The sequence below is a fragment of the Amblyomma maculatum genome, chromosome 2, assembly GCF_055883805.1.
Source record: "Amblyomma maculatum isolate TAMU_Amacu chromosome 2, ASM5588380v1, whole genome shotgun sequence".
Classification (NCBI taxonomy): Eukaryota; Metazoa; Arthropoda; class Arachnida; order Ixodida; family Ixodidae; genus Amblyomma; species Amblyomma maculatum.
In genome coordinates this window covers 114643489-114663985 of record NC_139345.1, presented here as the reverse complement: position 1 = coordinate 114663985, position 20497 = coordinate 114643489, and positions in this window count along the sequence as shown.

The following is a 20497-nucleotide window of genomic DNA, read 5'->3' as shown; positions in this document are numbered from 1 at the left end:
CTCTAGCGAATGCGCAGTTTTGAGCTCCCGAAGCAGGATCGCGTATGAGGATAGGACGATTAACGTATGTGTCTTCCCTTTATAAGCGCCGAGTGATGGCATTAATGACATATATCTGTTTCTTGAGGCCGACTTGGTTCCGCGATGGCTGCTGCGGCACCGCCAGTTATAAACAGAGGTGCGAGATACGAGCGTTACGAGATACCTAAAAAAAACCGACAACCATCGTTTCAACACGAAAGAGAGAAACACACTTTCACGAGTTTTGCGAAAAAGCGCGCCGTCAGTTTTTCATTCCAGTTTTTTTTTTTCTAGCCCCCTTTGTTGGAGCGCGACGGCGGCCAGAATGCGGCCGGAGGAGGAGAGAAACAACCGAGCGCGCGCGCATACACGTGCTGGAGAGCAGCGCGGAGCAGACGACAGCATGCTTTTCTATGCGGCGGGGAGCAGACGACGCGGCCGCATTGCGCGTAGGTTTTGACGGGATCTCCATGGAGGGCGCTGACGCACAGAGTGGCGCAGCGCCCCCTGGCCCAGGTTTTCTCCCCTATAGCTGAGCTAAGCCACAACCAAATTTTTAACACAGCTGGGGATGGCATACGCGCTCACTGCGTAGCGGATGCCTAATTGATGGGCAGGGAAAAGCTGCATGCTTATAGCTTCCATGCTTTTCACAAACAGTGCAGCGATGGAATTTAAGGCGGGCAAGGACCGATGCCATCATGCATATTCTTCGCCTGTTTATGACTTCTTAATGGGGAATCATTTACCGACCATCTCAACAGTACATTTCCATCCCTGCTCCACTGTGCACTGTGGAAGCTGTGTTCCACCACAAAACCTTCCAGCTCGCTTAACTATCCCTGTGGCTGCTTGGCTCGCGCTTGAAATAATGGACGCCTTGTTTATTACGCCCTGTAGTATTGTACAGTGCACATCAACGTCGGTTGAGGTCAGATGGACTATATTAGCGCTTAAGCCTTAGGAATATATATTTAGCGATTGTGCCACTGCGAATAGGCCTAGAAAAATAGACTATAGGAAAATGTTAAAACCCATTGTGCAGACGAGTTGCGCCTGGAAGCGCGGCCTGGTCCTGGGTCCGTATTCTGAGTTTGCATCGTTATCAAGTGTCGCTATCTCCCTGACCTCGAGTCATCTGATTGGTGCAAACGCCTGAACCGGAAATGGCTAACACTTCTGGTTCCGGCATTCCCACCGATCAGGTATCTCGAGGTCGGGGAGATAGCGACGCAAACTCAGAATACGGACCATGGTCTGCCAACATGGCGGTCGCTATGACACTCCATGTGCAAGCGGTGTGTACAAGCCGCGATCGTTGTCGAACGGCTTCAGTTTCGCAGTGTACACAAAACTAGTGAAGGTGAGCGTACCTTGGGGAACGCCAGAGCATGGAGCTGTACTAAGGCTTAGGGGAAACGGCGTCTCCGTAGCTGCGAAAAACATAAACACGTTCAAAGTCCAGAAGCACCGGCGACACGACGTATAGACCCTATTCACTATCAGGTTTAGCAGGCAGCAGTTGTGGCAACCGTGTATTGTGAAGACGCCATAACGTTGGGTGGTTCGAAACTAAAAGCACACAAAAATTGTTTCCGATGCGTCGGCGCCGGTCTACCGGCGTCCTCCTTTCATATGTCGGACACTTGAGACGCCGTTTGCAACGCCGTCCAATCAAAGCTCAGATTTCACCGACGCCGTGTCATGATTCGCTGTGGGCCCTTTCTCTCTCTTTCTTTCCCCCTCTCTGATGTTGCGTTGTACGTACCATTGTTGCCAGTAAAGCTGCAATGACGTCACGTGAATAAGGTCTAAACATATGATCAGCGCGACTCTTTACTGGCCGTAAGTAAATAAAAAACTGTATCAACAACGTTTGTTTGCATGCGTGTCTGAGTTTGTATAGACTATAGGTGCCCTTGGGTGGTCGTTCGCAATAGGGTGCCTGGATGCTCTCTCTCGCCCCCGCGAGAGAGCATCCAGGCACCCTAGTTCGCAACTGCAGGCTCGTAGTTTTGTTTTCTCCGAAAAAACAAATGAAAGGAACAGATTTGGCCGAATTCGTGGTTGGATTTGTATAGTAGTTTCAAAGTCATCGCTTTCGTCCACAGCCTTTTTAATTCAGCGTCACATTTTATGTCGTTAGTATATACACTTACGTGCATGGGGCGCCCTTGTGCGCGTTCAGATACAAATCCGGGGGTCGAGGTGGAGGGGAATCCCTGACAGCAGCAGTAGCAGCTGTATGTGCCGCATATGCTATCGAGCCCCGAACATCTGCTGCGCGGTGCTGTCGAGGCAGCGAAGAACCAAAGTTGAACCCGTGCCTCGCTCACGGCTCCTCTCCCTCTTTACACCTATATGACCGGCGGAGTCGATTGAATGCCCACAAAGCGGCCCCTTTCAAGCATGGCCTACGTTTCCAAACCCATGGTATCGAAGGCAGGGGTGAAGGGGCAGGGGTGACGGTGGGAGAAGGGCTGGGGCGATGGGTTGTTTTCACTTGGCAGGGCAAAGTTGTGAATTAGTTTCCAGACTGAGCGTTTCGTTTTCAGTTCTTCTTCTCGGATTTCACACTTTAGAATATGTGCATAAGCAATGAAAAAATAAACAAATAAACGAATTCAGAGGCAAAGGCACGGGTAGTTTACGTGTATATCTGAAGCTAACGCTCAAGAGGCCCTTTTTACTTCAGTCTCAAAGCGTTCTTTTTTCCTGTCTTTTTGGTTCGTTTCACAGACGTTTCTTTTTCAATGAGCCTGTCAAAAGAGAGCCCATGTGTCGGGTGTATTGAACGTAAAGGAAGAAAAAAAGATGCCGTGGGGAACTCAGAAGGTATATTCACGGCAAATTGCGACGCCAAGCCGACCGCTGGTGCCAGATGCCGTAGAGAGATGCCCCGCTGAAAAAAGCGTGCGTGGGCTTTTTCTTTTTTTCTTTTTTATAGGCAGGCTCCTTCGTCAGCGGGGAGCCTCCTTTTCCACCTGCCTTTTCCTGTTTGTATGCGTGGATGTCGAATGTATTCAGCGCTCGCTCCGGGCGAAAGTACTCCTCACATCGTTGAATGATACCCGAGTATGAGCCACTCGGTGAGGTATGTTTGTATACGGCTGCTTTCTTTACGTGTATACGCCTGTTTCCTCTCTTCTTGCATTCACTATCTTCTCCTCCTCTCCTGCTATTCGAGCGCAATGCCCTGCAGCCTTAGCCGTCCTTTTGTGCATGCACGGGCTGAATAAAAAAAAAAAAAAAAAGTCAGCGGCCGATCAGCGTGCCTTTTTGCAGCTCCTCCCTAGCTTGTGCCGTAGGCGGCCGCGTTTTACGCGCTGGCTGGATTGCGAACAGTGTGCGTTGCAAATGGGGGGAGGCGTTCCTATCTCACGGCCCACTTCATACCGGCGAATGTTGCGGCGGAGCAGGTGAAGAGCATCGTTTGATCGAGGCCGTCCACTCGCCACTCGGCACGGGAGAGAATGACGCTCTTACATCGGTTGTCACCTGCTCGCGGGGGAGCCTCTTTATGAAGAATGCGGTTAACTTAACTGGTTTAGGCAAGCAACACTTAGATAAAAGCGTTTCCGAATTGTGATATCTACACCTCTGTGGGCTGTACGGTCTTGTCGCTTTCGGAAAAATAGTTTTTTGGAAGGAAACGTTCTAATGTGTTCGATACGGCATGAGAGATTTCTGTGCGGCTTCCTAAGGATGGCCGCATCAATTCGTAGCGCAACTTGAGAATAAATTCGTGCCTATTAATGTCGAGAAATTGTTTGCAGCGAAGAAACGGACAAGAATACAGGTTATTTCTCATCAACGCGTAATTGGAGCGCTGCCATACAATCATCACTTTCCAACTTTCACTAGCTCTTTTTACTGCCCCTTTCACGCCTCTCCCATCTCCCTCCCGCCCCCTACAAGCGTGCAAACACTCATATATTCATTCAAACCGCGGTGGCCTGTAGCGGCCGTCGGAGCGGGAATTCGTGTGTAGTAAAGCCTCTTTGTTCGCACTCATAGCTGAGTACTAGAACTCGGATGAGTTGCCCCTCGATCTTCCACTGAGCTCGTCGCGGCATACAGTTATTTTCTTTTCTGGGGTGGAGGAGCGAAGGGGGGGGGGGGGGAGGGGGGCGAAAAGAGTCCTAACCATTGAGGACAGGGATGTCCCCTCTAAGGGCAGGTCCTTTCGGGGTCTCCCGCCGCACTTGCTGCAGCGCTATGTGCATGTCGCAGCTCGCGCGCATCTCCCACCGCTGGTGAGGAACGTGGCGCGCTAGGCGCTCTCTTTTCCCACGGGAAGGAGGCGCCATCGCCGGAGAAGACGCCGCCGCACAAGTCCCTATGCACGTGTACAGTTATGAGTCGCGCGAGGCTCTGAACGCGAGTAAAAAATAGAAATTGAGAACGGAGGCCATGAAATACGACTGCGCCATCGGGGTAAGTGCAAAATATGCGTTTCTCGCGGGATCACCCTGCTGGGCTGGATATCTTCAACATATATATATATAGAAAGGGAATTAAATAAAGGAAGAAACACAACGCTGACAGTTTTATTGGTGTCGAATCATTTACTGCAGCTATTTGGGTTCACGTCACTGTCCCAAGTATACGACTCAGGTGATAGGACGACTCATATGTCCGTAAGAATGTGTGTAAAAGAAAAACGCCTACCACACAAAAAAAGAGTCGAGACACATTAGATGGGGAGGGCCTAAAAAAAGAAAATGAAAAGGCGGCTGTAACGTTTGCTGCTTCGTCGAGTGGTGTTGTCCGTGATGTGTCAATCAGAAGTCATACTTGTAAAAATAACGCATATATATATATATATATATATATATATATATATATATATATATATATATATATATATATATATATGTGTGTGTGTGTGTGTGTGTGTGTGTGTGTGTGTGTGTGTGTGTGTGTGTGTGTGTGTGTGTGTGTGTGTGTGTTATATTGCCATTTGAGAAGACTCTGGAACGTACAGTGGCGAAGGTGCGCTGCGCTCATGCCATTGCATGCTTCGCCGTTTTCTCAGTGGAGTGCTGCAGATTCTGCGATGATTAGCCGGGAATCGCGACCCTTTTGACCCACCTCACCGCTCAACATCCGCCCCCCTTCCCAGCCTCTACCAAACGACACAATGACCCGCCGAAGATCAGATGCCGAGCAGAGCATAAATTGCCCGATGAAGACCTGACGCCGCCCAGCGGAGACAAACACCAGACGACGGAGACCTGCGCACAGCTGCCTGCTTGGGCCTGCTGGTTGACACGCCCAGGGGCCTCCCCACCTGCTGTTCGGTACAGCTTGGCCTCAAGCTCTGTGAGCCTGCTTGCTTCTATAGGAGGAGCCGGAGGGGAAAAAACTTTATTTATACGCAGTATTAAGCGTCGGGTATGTCCTGCAGGCCAGGGTCATCAAAGCAAGGCCATCTGGTCAGTCAGCTGGTTCGAGGTCAGTAAAGCCCACTATACTTTGAGAGAGGAGGGTATGGAAAGTGAGGGGACTGCACTGCAACGGAGCTGTGGAGAATGCAGTGTTATTAATTAGCATATATGGTTCAGGACAGAGTGTTTCTTTCAGCTAGAGAAAGGAGTGAGAAGGAGTAAGGAGGGTATTTAGATCTATGCGTCTCGATATCCACTGCGGCAGCAAGCATTCAACCTCGTTATCCTCATGCCCATCGTCTCCTCATTGTTTCCATTATTACCTTTAGATCGGTGCGATATCTTCTCAACTCGAAATAATGTCACTGGAGAACACGACAAAGCGGGCAGTGGTGTGGGGAGAGCTCGTGCTTGTCCCCCAGTCATTGACCAATCAGTTCATCTTGGCCACTTCGTCATGTTCTTCTGCTTGCCGCCCCGTTATAATATTCATATGCAGTGAATAGAACGGGATGATAATAAAAAGAATTGTCCAGCCTTCACCTCCAGAGGAACACTTGTATACAAGATCGAGGAATGGTAGAAATAATGTACTGCGCAAAAAACGACGAAGATTAACGCGTAATGAACAGGACAAGCACAGACTTACAACTAAGTTTATTTGAACAAGCAGAAGAAATATATACAGATCAACAAATAGACTCACACGGGCAGAACTCCAGAGAGTCAAAAAACCCCCGCATTACGTTTCATGTTTTATCTATATATAAAATTCTCCCTCTGCAAAGAAGACAGAAGGCTGGCTGATCGAGGAAGTTCTGTTCGTAAAAAAAAAAAAAAAAAAAAAAAAAAGAAGAAGTTCTATTGAGGTGAATCCCTTACATCATTTGGTTTGTATCAACCCATCGGTAGCTTCGCTCGCTCGATCGTGGTTTCGTTATTACACGAAGACATGTTCGTGGTTATTGCTTGCTTGCCACTCACGCGTTAATTGCTGCGGCTATACGGCTATGTAGCACAATGCACTGATAAGCAAGGTCTCGATAATCCCAATCCATTCATACGGTTCGCCTCACGTGAGCAGTAAACGCCCAGCAAGACGTTTGTGATTAAAGGCATACCGCCACACCTGCGTGCATTCTTGGTGCACACCACGGCTCCTTCAGAAGGAAATGGTTTGGTTTATTTGTGGGGTTTAACGTCCCAAAGCGACTAGGACTATCAGAGACGCCGTGGGCTCCGAACATTTCGACCACCTGGGGTTTTTTAACGTGCACTGACATCGCAAAGCACACGGGCGCCTTGCTTTTCGCCTCCATTGAAGAGCAGCTACCGCAGCCGGGACTCGATCCTGCCTTTTCGAGCACAGGAGTCAAGCGCGACTGCACCACCCCGGCGGGGCTGAGAAGGAAATGGATTGGTTGTGTAATGAAAATGTGAGTGAAGGCGACCGTAGGAACATTTCTTCATATTTATTTCACTCTTTTGTTTGAAACATTGTTTGGCTACCCGGCACCCAAAGTTTCTCAATGAGCGGATGGACACGGAAAAACTTTATTGTCCGACTGTTTAAGGGAGTCACCTACAGGTGAGAAGATATCTCAAAATTGGTGCCGTTGCAACGAGTAATATTTATTTATTTATTTATTTATTTATTTATTTATTTATTTATTTATTTATTTATTTATTTATTTATTTATTTATTTATTTATTTATTTATTTATTTATTTATTTATTTATTTATTTATTTATTTATTTATTTATTTATTTATTTATTTATTTATTTATTTATTTATTTATTTATTCGGCTTGTAATTAAGCTGAAAGGTGCACCCACATGCGATGTCTTTCTTGCACTACGCGTCTGCCGTGCAGAAAAAGCAGCTTTAACGGGCACGACGAGTAAGCTAGCACTGTTGCAATTTGTCCGCTCTTCAAAGCTAACAGCCTTGGTTATATGATGATGGATACGAGGCCGATGGTTCGATACCCAGCCGCTCATGGCAACCGCAGTACGTCTGACTGCAGCGAAATCCACAGACGCCCCGATTCACGAATGCCTTCCTCCTTTCTTTTTTTACGTTCAGCAGGCAAACAAGTTGATTTTGCTTGGTGGTAATGCGAAACGAGATAGGACGGGCCTCGTGATAAAGGCCGGAGAACTTACTGCAACTGTTGGTTGCAACGGTCAAGCGCAAGCCATCCGCTGGTGAGCCAACTGCGATACTTCCCTCAATGTTGAAGAAATGTATCGCATTGCATACAAGGAAACGAGACGATAATAAAATGCCGACTTCAGCTCACCCGGTACTGACTTCAACTGGCCGCCCCCAAGGACTGACCTATCCGACTTCTGACAACCTTTATAAGATGTATATGGCGCCGAGCCACTGCGAGTCCTACACGGCCGCACCGTATGGTAACCCTCCACCAAAAATCTCGAGCTTTCTTCCAGCTATCTTCGAGAACTGTCGGCCGCTACAAAAGGCTGTGGCCACGATTATTATCATCATCATCAGCTATCGCTCGCGCACATTCATCCCGGTCCGTTCCTGCCAAACCTCACTCCTCAACCAACATAGTAAAAATAAAAGGAAAAAAATTAAAGAGCACTGCAGAATCTGCGTTGTAGTAATGCGAAAGCATGGATGCTGCTGTTGTTTGCTTCTTAATTCACTTCTTGTTTACCATTTTAGTCTTTGCTACTATCAAATTGCGCGCTACTCCCTTCCTATGCCCTTTTCTGGCTCGGCTTCAGGTTGCGTGGCGTCACGTACTTCACGTCACCTTAACTGACTGATTTAATTAATATTTAGTATTTGATACACATTTACGTCATCCTAATTGACTGACGTAATTAACTAGTTACGTATTTGATACATTCAAAGGTGGCGCCAAGCCATTGGCTAATGAGACCATTTTCGCCTTTACTTTTACATTTTTTGCCTCTAATTATTTACCTAATTAACTTATTGGCCTAATTACTTTTCGGACACAACTTTACGTCACCCTCTATTTAATTAACTATGTATTATTTGATACACATTTACGTCATCGTAATTGACTGACGTAATTAATTAGTTTAGTATTTGATACATTCAAAGGTGGCGCCAAGCCATTGGCTAATGAGACCATTTTCGCCTTTACTTCTACATTTCTTGCCTCTAATTATTTACCTAATTAACTTATTGGCCTAATTACTTTTCGGACACAACATTACGTCACCCTATATCGATTGACATCACTCATTAACTTCTACCACTTCTCAATTACAACTGCTGCGGACACTATTTTGCATGTTTTGTCTCTACTTAATTACCTAATTAACTTATTGATCTAATTACTTTTTGGACACAATATTACGTCACCCTCTATAGATTGACACCACTCATTAACCTATACCAGTTCTCAATTACTCACAACTGCTGCGGACACGATTTTGCGGACACGATGTGCGGACAGAAATCTGTGAACATAGCGAAGTAATGCTTTCGCATTAAAAAAAAAACGTAGTAAATGCAAGCGTCGCTATTAACCAGTCCGATTAACTAGCCGAATACATAGAGCCGTACGACGCCAGATGCCTGAAACGTACTTCATAATAAGGCTCACCCTACTCCCCGAACCTCCAGTTGCCTTGGCAGTGCCCTAGTAAATCGTGCCACCTCCAACCCTCTTCATCCATTCGTTTATGAAGAAAGCACTTCAGGCCGTTCCCAAAAGAAAATACTGGTTACAAGCGTAGGTGAAGCCAGAAGTAACGCGCAATATCTGGAACTCCTTTTCATGGCGCATGAAAACATATCGTCTCTTTTAATGTATTCTTTGAAAGCCGGGTCTCGCGACAGAGTATATACAAAAGGTGCACCAATGTCCACAAAATTTCTTCTCCTCAAAGTAAATAAAATGCGCCGTTGTGCGCTGCCACTGAAAAATGACGACGTCGAGTTACCGACGTGTGGAATAGCACTCAAATCGGAATCGAAGTATGCTCGCTTATATGTGTTGGGAAAGCGAGGCTCGTGTCATAATTCGCTGCGCTGGCGGCGTGGTTGACGGGCCCCCTCATGAGAGAGCATGGCTCGGACATGTATGGTTAGCGATGCGCCTCTGAGAAGGAAATTCCAAGCTTAAACGTAACAGTTGGGTTCAACCTGCTTGTTTGCGACGTCAGACGCTGAAATCAGTCTGATGAAGGCGCAAGAATTGTCATGTTTAATGCCGAAGACGGCGCAAAAAGGACAAGGACAAACGCTGTATAAAAATACAAATTGGTCGAATCAACCTGAGTTGAAAGTTGGCACCCGTATTGTTGTTTTCGTATTCCGTTTGCCTACGTTCCTTTCGCGCCATATTCAGTATCGCGCTATCACGAATTGTCGGCCCGTCGCTTATGGTCACGATATAAGAGGACTATATGCACCATAAACTGCTATATGATCCCACGTATACCCGCTTTTGTTTCGATATAGTGCTGCTTACGCAATAACAAAACACGCACACGGAACTTGTCGAAAGCTGCTGCTCGCGCAGTGCTTGTATAAGTTTCCCGGCGATGCGTAAAAAAGCTTAAAACGAGTTTTTCACACCGTTTTGAGCTGAATTTCTGGCGATCATGTGCTCAAATGCGAAGCTAGCTAGAAAAGAGCCCATACCTAAGTTTACTGCACCTTAATTTAAAGCACAGGGCAATTTATTAGCGTTATAGGAAAAATCAAAATTACCGAATTAAAGGCGAAGAGCAGAACGCGCAGCAAAAAAAAGGCAGCATTAACCTTAATTTTTTTTTTCGGAGAGGGGGGGGGGGCGCAGTAGCAAATGAGGTGACACGCATGACTGCGTTGATAAATGACATTTAATTAAAGTCAGCCACTCGCCGCTATCCTTTTCGGGGACTCTGCAGCCGAGCATGTCGCTCGTTCGCAAGCTTTATCTCTTTTTCTCTCGCGCACTTTCTTTTTTTTGCTTTCAAATAAGCCGTCTTATTTGTCGCACGCGCATACGCCCGTCCGCACATCCACCGCGCCCCATAAATTGACCCAGAGTGCGTGCGTGCGTGCGTGCGTGCGTGCGTGCGTGCGTGCGTGCGTGCGTGCGTGCGTGCTACCAGCATCGAGCATCGCGAGCCTGATTAAACACTCAAGGTGCGTGTATGCCCACGCCAGCGATTGACTCCGGAGAGAATCCTTATCTCTGCATGCTTGTGCGTGCGTGCGTGGGTTACACGCTGTCCGTTCCTTCCTTCGTTGCGACAGCTGTGGAGAGCCCGGCGCGCGGTAATATAATGCCGCTTATCAGCGTTCCGCGCCGCCCGCGCCAACGAGGAGGAGGAAAGGTCGGAATTAAAAGAGAGAGAGAGGGAGACAAAAGGACAACATGGAAGAAATCAGCCAGGCGGCCGCGCGTACTCGTTTACACGTACTTGGCGTCCTCGACCGGTCAGCCAACCGTGCACGCAGCAAGGGTGCGCGTACACAGTGTGTACACACGCACAGACGCGAGCGGTCGCGGTGTGATTTAGTGCTCGCGCCGTGTAATGCATAGGATACGCAACGTTTTGTAAGGACGGTATATACACTGGCGGCTTCCGGATCCAATTAGAGGCTCTATGGGCGCGCTATATTTGTTAATTGACGGCCGAGGGGAAGCGAACGCAGAAAGGGGGACAATTAAGAGCGGCCTTTTCTTGTTACACGCTTATAGGATCTGGACAAAGGCGTAGACATACTGCTACTTAACTGCTTCGCGCTCGCTACGGTTCACGGTGCCCTTAATAGTTGTCTCGATATTTCAGTACGACAGCTGTGTGATCGGTTCCGCTAAGATAAGCGTCATGAGTACTGACATCACTGCACCATCGAAAACTCCCGCGTTATTTACCTCATGGCGTAGGAAAACATTATCGAGAGGATGTTCAAATAATGTTATCCAGATAACGTATCATTGACACTTTTGCAGATAGCTGTAGCGCGACCGCATCCTTGGAATATCTGTAGGGACAGGTGTGTGTGAATAAGAGCTGTACATCTATCGTCCTAATCCCCAGAGAGCCGGGCGCCATCTATCACTGAGGGGGTGGTAAGGGGGTTGGCTTTTTTAACGACAGAGAAGAGGAAATTTTGTGCGCGACAGAATAAATGAAACGAGGTTATGGGGGCAGAGTAAAGACAAAATTAACCTGCCAGCCCGAGTGCAGAAGGAGGGTTTATCAAAATATTTAGTTTCCATTTTGTCGCTTTGGGACGTTAAACCTCATCAACCTCCAAACTTAGTTTCGCTTGCCCGTAAGGCTCGCGCTGACGTCGAAGCTCGAGTAGCATTGTGACTCACACAGATTCGACAGCGTTGCCAGAGTGATTCCCAATGTTTTAATTTTGAGACTTCCACACTGAATCTGGGTAATTTTCGAAACTTCGTTTGTCTATCTGGAAAAGCAGCTTACAGCTCCGAGTTGCAAATACAGTATATTTACGGAGATATTCACGCTACGTCAAATGCGCGAGATATTCACGTGACATCAAAGGCTTGACTTGAAGACATATGCTGATCCTGTGATAAAGAGTAAGCTAATTAGGGGTTAATAATTATGTACAAAGCAGCATTGTAATCGAAAGTAAATGCCGCTGCGAACAAAAGAGAAAGAAAGGAAAGTACAGACCAAATCGAATCGTTGTCTCAGTCAATAGCTTGACAATGCAGCGAGCGAAAAAGGGGATCAGGTCTCCCAAGTCTTTTTTTTTTTGTTTGTTTGTTTAATATGCAGCAAAGCGCTACTGCATGCTGTTTTCGCCAACTACTAAAAGCATGCGCAAATGGCTTTGTGCATGCGTTCTTGCTGGCTGGCGCTAACGTTACACTACAGCGGCATAAAAGACAGCGTTGCTGTAAAGCGATCCAATGGTTAGTTTTAGAATAGAGTCTATACTCTGTCAGTTAGGAGGATATGAGATTAGTGGGGCGTCAATCTCCGCGCAGAATACTGACACCTAAAAAAGTGAAGGGTGTGGTGAGCAGCCGAATGCCGCACACAACTTCAGTTTTCTCGAAGCCTAAAGTCTACTTGGCTGACGGATGAACAGTTGTACGCGTGTTGTGATGTTCATGTATATCAGGAAAGCCGAGTCGTTCAGTGAACTTGTTTGTGAAACAGCGCAGCGGTATTATTGGTGTTTATATCAGCAGAATGTTTGCTTGGTTCTAGGGCGGTTACCTTCGAGGAAAGCAGAATAATCTTTTCGGAAAACACCTGCGCCCCACGCTCTGCTTTTGTGTAAGGTTAGCCTCGCTGAGCTTTGCAGAAAAGTACGAGTGCAACGCAGTCGTGCCTTTCCAGCGTATGCGCTGTTTACAGTTCCGAATACAGAGCACTGCGTGCTGTTCGTAAAAATATAAATTTTTCTCGTTATTTCTTTTTTTTTTTCTGTCTGGAAAGTTTTCTCGGCGCTGCAAAACAGTGCTCACTTACTCAGTCAGCTTCCTTCGTAAAATTCGGCTCACAGTATCCTGGAAATCCGCGATGCCCTTTCGCGTTTTCTTTAGTGCAAAAAAAAAAAAAAAGTAACTGGGAGAGTTGCTGTTTGTTTATGTGGAAGTGTCCGGGGAGATAAAGGTGCATTTCACAACCTATACCAGATTGTATATAACTGAAAAAAAAAAAATGCCTGTCTTCACGATAACGTTAAGGGTCCCGTGTCGCGGAAAAACTAAAGTTGGCGTTGTGGTTGAAACGCGAAAATCAGAAGAAAGTAAAGGAACGATAAACGTTTTACGGAAATCCGGAGAGGTTAACACTGTTCTAGGCGAGCGCGCAACCATCCCGTCACAGAACCCTTTCTTTTTTTTTTTCTTTTCTTTTTTTTTTCCTTAATTTCACAAAGTCTACAGGCTGGTCGATTTTTCACATGTGAGCCAGTTTACACGGAATCTCTCTAATTATAAAATGCTCAAATCGATCATTTTTTTCTAATACATTGGCAAACCCTGCAGCTGTTTTCAAAACATCAATTATCTGTCGGATAAAATCCCCAAATTACTGTAGGATAGTTCTGATATGAAGCTAGATCAGCATGGCGAACAGCCGTTCGGCGTTTCCAAACGCTATTCAAGTCTTATAGCATTATGATATGATACTGAAGACCGTCATCATTTTCTATAGCAAAGAATAGAATTCCACGGGAATAAAATTTAAAGGGAAATGCTTGTGCAAAGTTCGCTGTGGGACATCCCAAAAGAAAATCCCGTCTCAACAATCCATAAACACATGTTCAGCAGTCTCCGGAATACATGGAATCGAAATATTCCAACGCAGTTTTCTCATTTCACGGGGCACTTGTGATGTCGTTATTCGGTACAAAGCAACTATGAACATCCTAGAACAGATCGTCAAAATATGAAACCTCATTGCCGAGGCGAAGTATTTTTAAAATACCGAGAAACATGTTGGGGGTGCGATTTGGGAGGGCGACCCGTAGAAATATATGTAAACACAACTTACCGGGACATTTTTCTCATTTCGCAGAGCATCAGAAGTGGTGGCCGGTCGTTGAACGTTAACTAGCGCTTTGAAGAAGTGTGTGATAAAGTATGGTGCGTAATTTCTAAAAATCTCCGAATAACAATCCAGACACAGCCAAAAGGCAAGCTGAGAGTAGCGAAGCGCGCAGTTTTGCTTACAGTCTGATATGCTGCCGCATAGGGTAAATACGCTTGATAATATACTGTCGCTCCAGTGATACGTCCTAGACAGAATTACATTTAAAAAGCAGCTGTAAAACGCCATACGACAATACGGAACGAACGAGATTCGCGCATTGCAGCAGACGACAGCGCAGCTGGCGATACCCATCGCGGCCGCCTCCTGTTCCGGAGCGTCTGCTAGCGACAGCACCGGTGGTGCATGGTCTTCTGCAACTGTGCGCGGTCAGTTTATCGTGATGTGAACGGTCCCGCAAGTCGTCAGACTTTCATTACTTTCAAGAAAATGTAGTGTGTCATGCAACATGACGTCGGGGCATCGTACAAGACGTTCACCAAAGAATAAGGGTTCAACGCTGCCCAACCGAGCAAAATGTTGCGGTAAGTTGTGTTTACATTTATTTCTATGGGTCGCCCTCTCAACTCGCACCCCCATACGTTTCGCGGTGTTTTAAAAATACTTCGCCTCGGTAATGAGATTTCACACTTTCACGATCTGTTCTAGGATGTTCATGGTTGCTCTGAGCACGGCCGGTCTCGAGGGAGAGAGCGTTTCTCTTCTCTTACGGCCTCTCCAATGGGGTCTGTTTCCACCACCCGCCGCGCCTCGGTGGGATCGCCACCGCCCCACTGCTGCTCCTCCGCTACAGCCGTTCACGCGCAAGGGAAACGCGCGCTCGCTCTTCGCTCCGCCCGCATCGGTTGCAACCGGCAGGTCCTGATATTTCACCCCTTATGGCTTATAGGAAGAAGCCGTAATCAGCGTCTGATTTATCGTGTATGAGCAATAAAATATTCAATAATGCACGTGCGTGCGAGAGCGCGCGCGCCTTCGTCAGCGCTGTCGCGCACGGTCGAATGAAGTTTCGGGTGCACTTCCATCAGCACTTTTTGCCCCTAAATTTTTCACAAAACTATATGTACCATTTTATGCAGTGTGCCTTTGAAAGCTGTAAGCAGGTATAGCGCGACCGGACGCTAGTGCATGGCAAACTGTTCGGTGGATATTCTGTCAACCGCTGCCGTTTTCGTTTAGAGCAAAAGAGGCACTGACGAAAATTCATAGCACGTCTCAGATTCAGAGTAAGGAACAAAAATTTACGCATACAGTTAAAATTTCAGTTGTCTAGTGAAGTGGGCTGTTCTAGCTTCGTTTAAAACAAATCAGTAGGTTGAAAGACAGCAGATGTATACGTAGTCTCGCGACTGACGCACACGTAGACAGTCGTAGTCAGTTTAATACAGTGATAAAAAAACAACATTTAATCAAGGAAATGGGCGTAAACAGATATGCATAATTGAAAAGAGCGGCAAGCAATAAAAAGAAAAATGTCCTTCAAAGTTAACACATATCATTCATCAAAACGGTACATGCGGCTAGAAAATTAAAGTCTCAAAATCTTTGTGGACGGTTTGTGCACATAAGGAGCTGGCCTTTCTTTCCTGTCTGTCAAACTTTGTTAGCATAATTGACAAAATTATTTTCATCTTCGGTGTTACCTCGATGGTTTCTCATCTAGCGCTGAAAGACTGTTTTGCTATTGTTGCTGTTATGTTTGCCTTGAAGAAGCTTCGATGTGATCACTGCTCATTCAATTTTTTTATTCATCTTCTTGTACAGGCTTGGGAAAAAATTCAGATTAAAATGAACAAAAGTAGATACCATGCCGCAATACGTGTCATATGCTTGTCAAACGTTTGCTGAGCGATAGTGTTTTTTTAATATAAAGACTCCATTCACCTGTGTAGCACATTGACAGGATGCCGCTGCAGCATCTACCTTCTGTAATCTTTCATTTAGGGGCTGCACTCACTACGGAACCCGCGGGCGACAGCGCGAAACCAGGCAAAAGCCACCCGCCGCCACTGAAGCATATGCGGAGCGATGGATGGATGGATGGATGGAATATAGGGGCGTCCCTTTTGAAACGGGGTGGTAGCAGTAGCTATCATGCTCATTTTTCTCCCTATATCTTAATTATTGATTTAGAATGGTTAACTAAACCACCATTCTATTTATTAAATTTTGTTCCTACATTACTAACATTATGTCACTTCTCTGCTTTTAAGCCACCAATCTTCCAGTCGTTTTTTGCTAGTTTCCACCGCCGGTTTATTCACCCGGCCACTGTTATCTCTAAAGCCCAGAGCTTCAGGAACAGTGATTGCGCCTGCACCAACTTCCGGATAGATACCATTACATTCGAGTATAATATGCTCAATTGTTTCACTGCAGTTTCCACATATACAGCACATGCGTCATCTCCATTGTTATATTTCTTTTTGTAGCTGCGCGTTCTAAGGCACCCTGATCTAGCTTCAAAAAGTAGGGCACTGCCTCTTGAGTTATCAAAGAAATCTTCCTTCCTGATCTGCATTTTCCACTTTCGGTATAATTCCACACTCTGTTTCTTTTCCATCGGATTTATCCAATTTTTACCTTCTGTGTTTTTCACCTGTTGCTTAATGCTCTTCATTTCTCCGTCCTTGTTACTAGCACACTTACTAGTTAGTTTCCTAGTTCTTTTCCTCCATTGTGAGTCAACGCTTCTTAAGTACAGGTATTTAAATACTTTAGCTGCCCATCTGTTACTGTCCAATTTCCTCAGGCGTTCCTCATATAATATTTTACTCTGAGCTTCCCGTACTTCGAAAGATGCCCAGCCCATATCTCCCTGTACCGCCTCATTTGTAGTTTTGCCGTGGGCACCTAGTGCTAATTGTCCAACGGATCTCTGATTTGTTTCTAATGTCGACTGTACCTCTGATTTTAGGCACAAAACCGCATTTCCGAAAGTAAGTCCGGGCACCATAATTCCTTTCCAAATACCCCTCAAAACATCATACTTATTGTATCCCCACAATGCCTTATGCTTCATTATCCCGGCATTCCTTCGCCCTTTGTCCTTAAGTGATTGATCATGCTTTCCAATGTATGCCAATCCTTCGTTTATCCATACCCCCAGATATTTATATTCTGCTACTCTAGGTATTTCAAAGCCTTGTATTTTAAGACCCTGGTCCGTTGAGCCGTTGAAAATCATCAGACCCGACTTAACGGCGCTGAAACTGAAGCCTAGAGCGTCCCCTTCGTCTCCGCAATACTTAACTAGAGTTTGCAATTCTTCCAGACTCTCTGCTAGCAGCACAATATCGTCTGCATACATCAAACCGGGGAGGCGCTGCTCTACCGCCTTTCCACCTAATCTATATGACAGGCTAAAACCTAGGTTACTGTCTTGTATCCTCCGTTCCAGGTTTATCATACAAAGCATGAACAGCACCGGTGATAGAGGACAGCCTTGTCTTAATCCTTTGCATACTTTGACATCCTCCGCACTTCTTATCCCTTCTCACGTAATTTCTACTTTGTTATCCCGGTATATTTCCTGTAGGAACTCTATTATCTCATAACCGATACCTTCTTCTTTTAATATGTTCCACAGGAGTTCCCTGCTTACGTTGTCGTACGCCCCGTTTATGTCCAGGAAGGCCAAATACAAAGGTCTATTTTCCACTCTAGATATTTCGATGCATTGCGTAAGCACGAACAGGCTATCATCTAAGCGCCTACCATTTCTAAAGCCGTTCTAAAGCGAACAGTGAGCAGGTCGCGCCCCTTGCGGCGGCGGAGAGCGTGACTCACTGGAGAAAAATTCCCATTGTTTACGCGGCGATTGAGAAGGCCGTAAGAAAGAGCGCGCTCTCTCTCCCTCGAGACCGGCCGTGCTCTGAGCTAAATAACGACATCATATGTGCCCTGTGAAATGAGAAAACTGCTTTGAAATCTTTCGGTTACATGTATTCCTATGGGCGCTAACACTACTTTTCACCCCCATTCGGCCCAGCCTGGCGACAGAAGCGCCCCCGCATCGTGCTTACGTCACAGATCGGTGTTGAAACTTTAGTTCAGCAGTGAATATGGTCAAGGATTTTTGCTCTTAATGTATACTCTTCTCCAAAAGATAAGGGGGTGGGCTTGCCAGACCTCCTGATAAAGACGCAACGGCTAGCGGCTAGGTCTCAACTCATCGTGGTGGGGGATTTCAATGCGCCTCATCCGGAGTGGGGCTACATCCGAGCCAGCCCGAAGGGAAATAAACTTTGGCAGGTTGCCCAGGACCTGCGATGGACGATCTTGAACAACCCGCTAGATCATACAAGGATAGGCAACAGCGTGAGCATAGACACCTCTCCAGACCTCACATTTGTGAATGGTATCAGGGATGCAAAGTGGGTAAACACGGGACAGCCACTGGGAAGTGATCACTATATCCTTTCCACGATATTTAGTGCTGCTAAGCACAAAGACAAGGTGAAAGGAACTCGAGTGACGGACTGGGACCGATTTCGGGAAGTCAGGAATGATACAGTGACCGGGGAAATCGAGGACTTAGGAGCCTGGGTTGAGGCACTCAAGCAGGCCGTGAAGAGTACCACAAAAGAGGTTCCAGCGGAGGAGGAGGGCTCTACGGCTGATTCCAGATTGTTACACATGTGGGAAGCACATGCGAGTCTCCTTCGGAGGTGGAAGAAACAAAGGCATAATGGTGTGCTCCGTAGAAAGATGGCCAAGTTAGAACGAGAAATCGAAACGTACACATTGGAGTTGCAGTGCAAACAGTGGGGGCAGATTTGTGACCGGATGAATGGGCAATTCGGATGCAAAAAAACATGGCAGTTGTTGAGGCACCTTTTAGACCCGACGGCAACCAAATCTGCGCAGAAGGGGCAAATGGCTAGGTTAGTGCATCGGTATCAAGGCACGACTGGGGAGTTTATACATGAACTCCGAAGACGTTACATAAACACAGAGGCGGGCGGTTGCTTGCCGGATTACTCGGGAGAGGAAAACCTTGAATTAGATGCAGACTTTACGGTGGCGGAGGTGGAGTTTGCAATGGGTCAGCTTCGTACCACGTCAGCAGCGGGTCCGGACGGGGTTACTAATAAGATGCTGAGGAACCTGGATTTCAAGTCAGTAGGGGCACTCACGAATTTGATGAATAAATTTTGGGTGGCCGGGGAGATTCCGCCAGAGTGGAAGCATGCTAGGATTACATTTATTCCTAAAGCAGGGAAGAAGCTCTGCATTGAGAATCTGCGTCCCATCTCGCTAACGTCGTGTTTAGCCAAATTGATGGAGCATGTGGTCCTGAACAGGCTTCAGGGTTATGTAGAGGACAAGGAGTTGATACCTGAAACAATGATTGGTTTCAGGGCTAATTTATCAACGCAGAACGTCATGATACAACTAAAAAAAGACGTTGTTGATCCTGGGTACGGCACGGGCACCAAGGCTATCTTGGGGCTCGACCTAACTAAGGCCTTTGACAATGTTACCCATGAGGCAATATTGAGGAACCTATCGGACATAAGACCGGGGGGTAGAACCTTCCGGTACATCAGATCGTTTCTGGAGGGTAGGACTGCGGAGATTATAGTCGGAGAAATGAAATCGGATCCCTTCCCATTGGGGGGCAGAGGGACACCGCAAGGGTCGGTATTATCGCCGTTCCTATTTAATCTCGCATTGATCAAGATACCACCCAGGCTGCAAGGGATATCGGGACTTAAACATACATTTTATGCGGATGACATTACTCTTTGGGTAACAAGAGGCAGTGACGCACATTTGCAAGAAACTCTACAGCACGCGGTGGATATTGTTGAGGAGCTAGCAGGGGAAGCAGGACTCTCGTGCTCTCAGCCCAAGTCCGAGCTTTTTGTGCTGAGGGACAAGCCAAGAGGGATACATGCGAGGCACTATGTGCCGCCACCGCCTTTAGAGGTCAAAGTGGGGGGCGTACCGGTCGCTGAGGTTCAAACGATCAGGATCCTGGGTATGTATCTGCAGACTAACAGGAAAAATAGCGAGTCCTTGAAAAGGCTTAAAAATACGGTCAATGCTACCGTGAGGTTAATCAAGAGAATCGCTAATCGTAAGAGAGGTGTTAAGGAAAAGGACTTGTGTAAGCTGGTGCAGGCGTTTGTGCTCAGTAGAATAGTGTATGCGACGCCTTATTTGAAGTTGGACGCGACGGAAAAAGGCAAGGTGGAGGCTATGATTAGGCAGGCATATAAAGCGGCCCTTGGGTTGCCTCACAATGCGTCTACCGAAAGGCTGCTGGGATTAGGGGTGCACAACACCCTAGAAGAACTACGGGAGGCGCACTTGGTGATGCAGCTCGGTAGGCTTTCAAAAACAAAAGCAGGAAGGGACATATTGGAAAGGATCGGCATTGGAGTTGATGCTCCAGCTGGTGACACTAAAATTCAGATTAGGCGGGAAATGCACAAGGGCTTGTACATAAAACCTTTGCCCAAGAACATGCATCCAATACATCACGAGGACCGCAGGAAGGCAAGAGCCAAAGCTTTACATGTTAAGT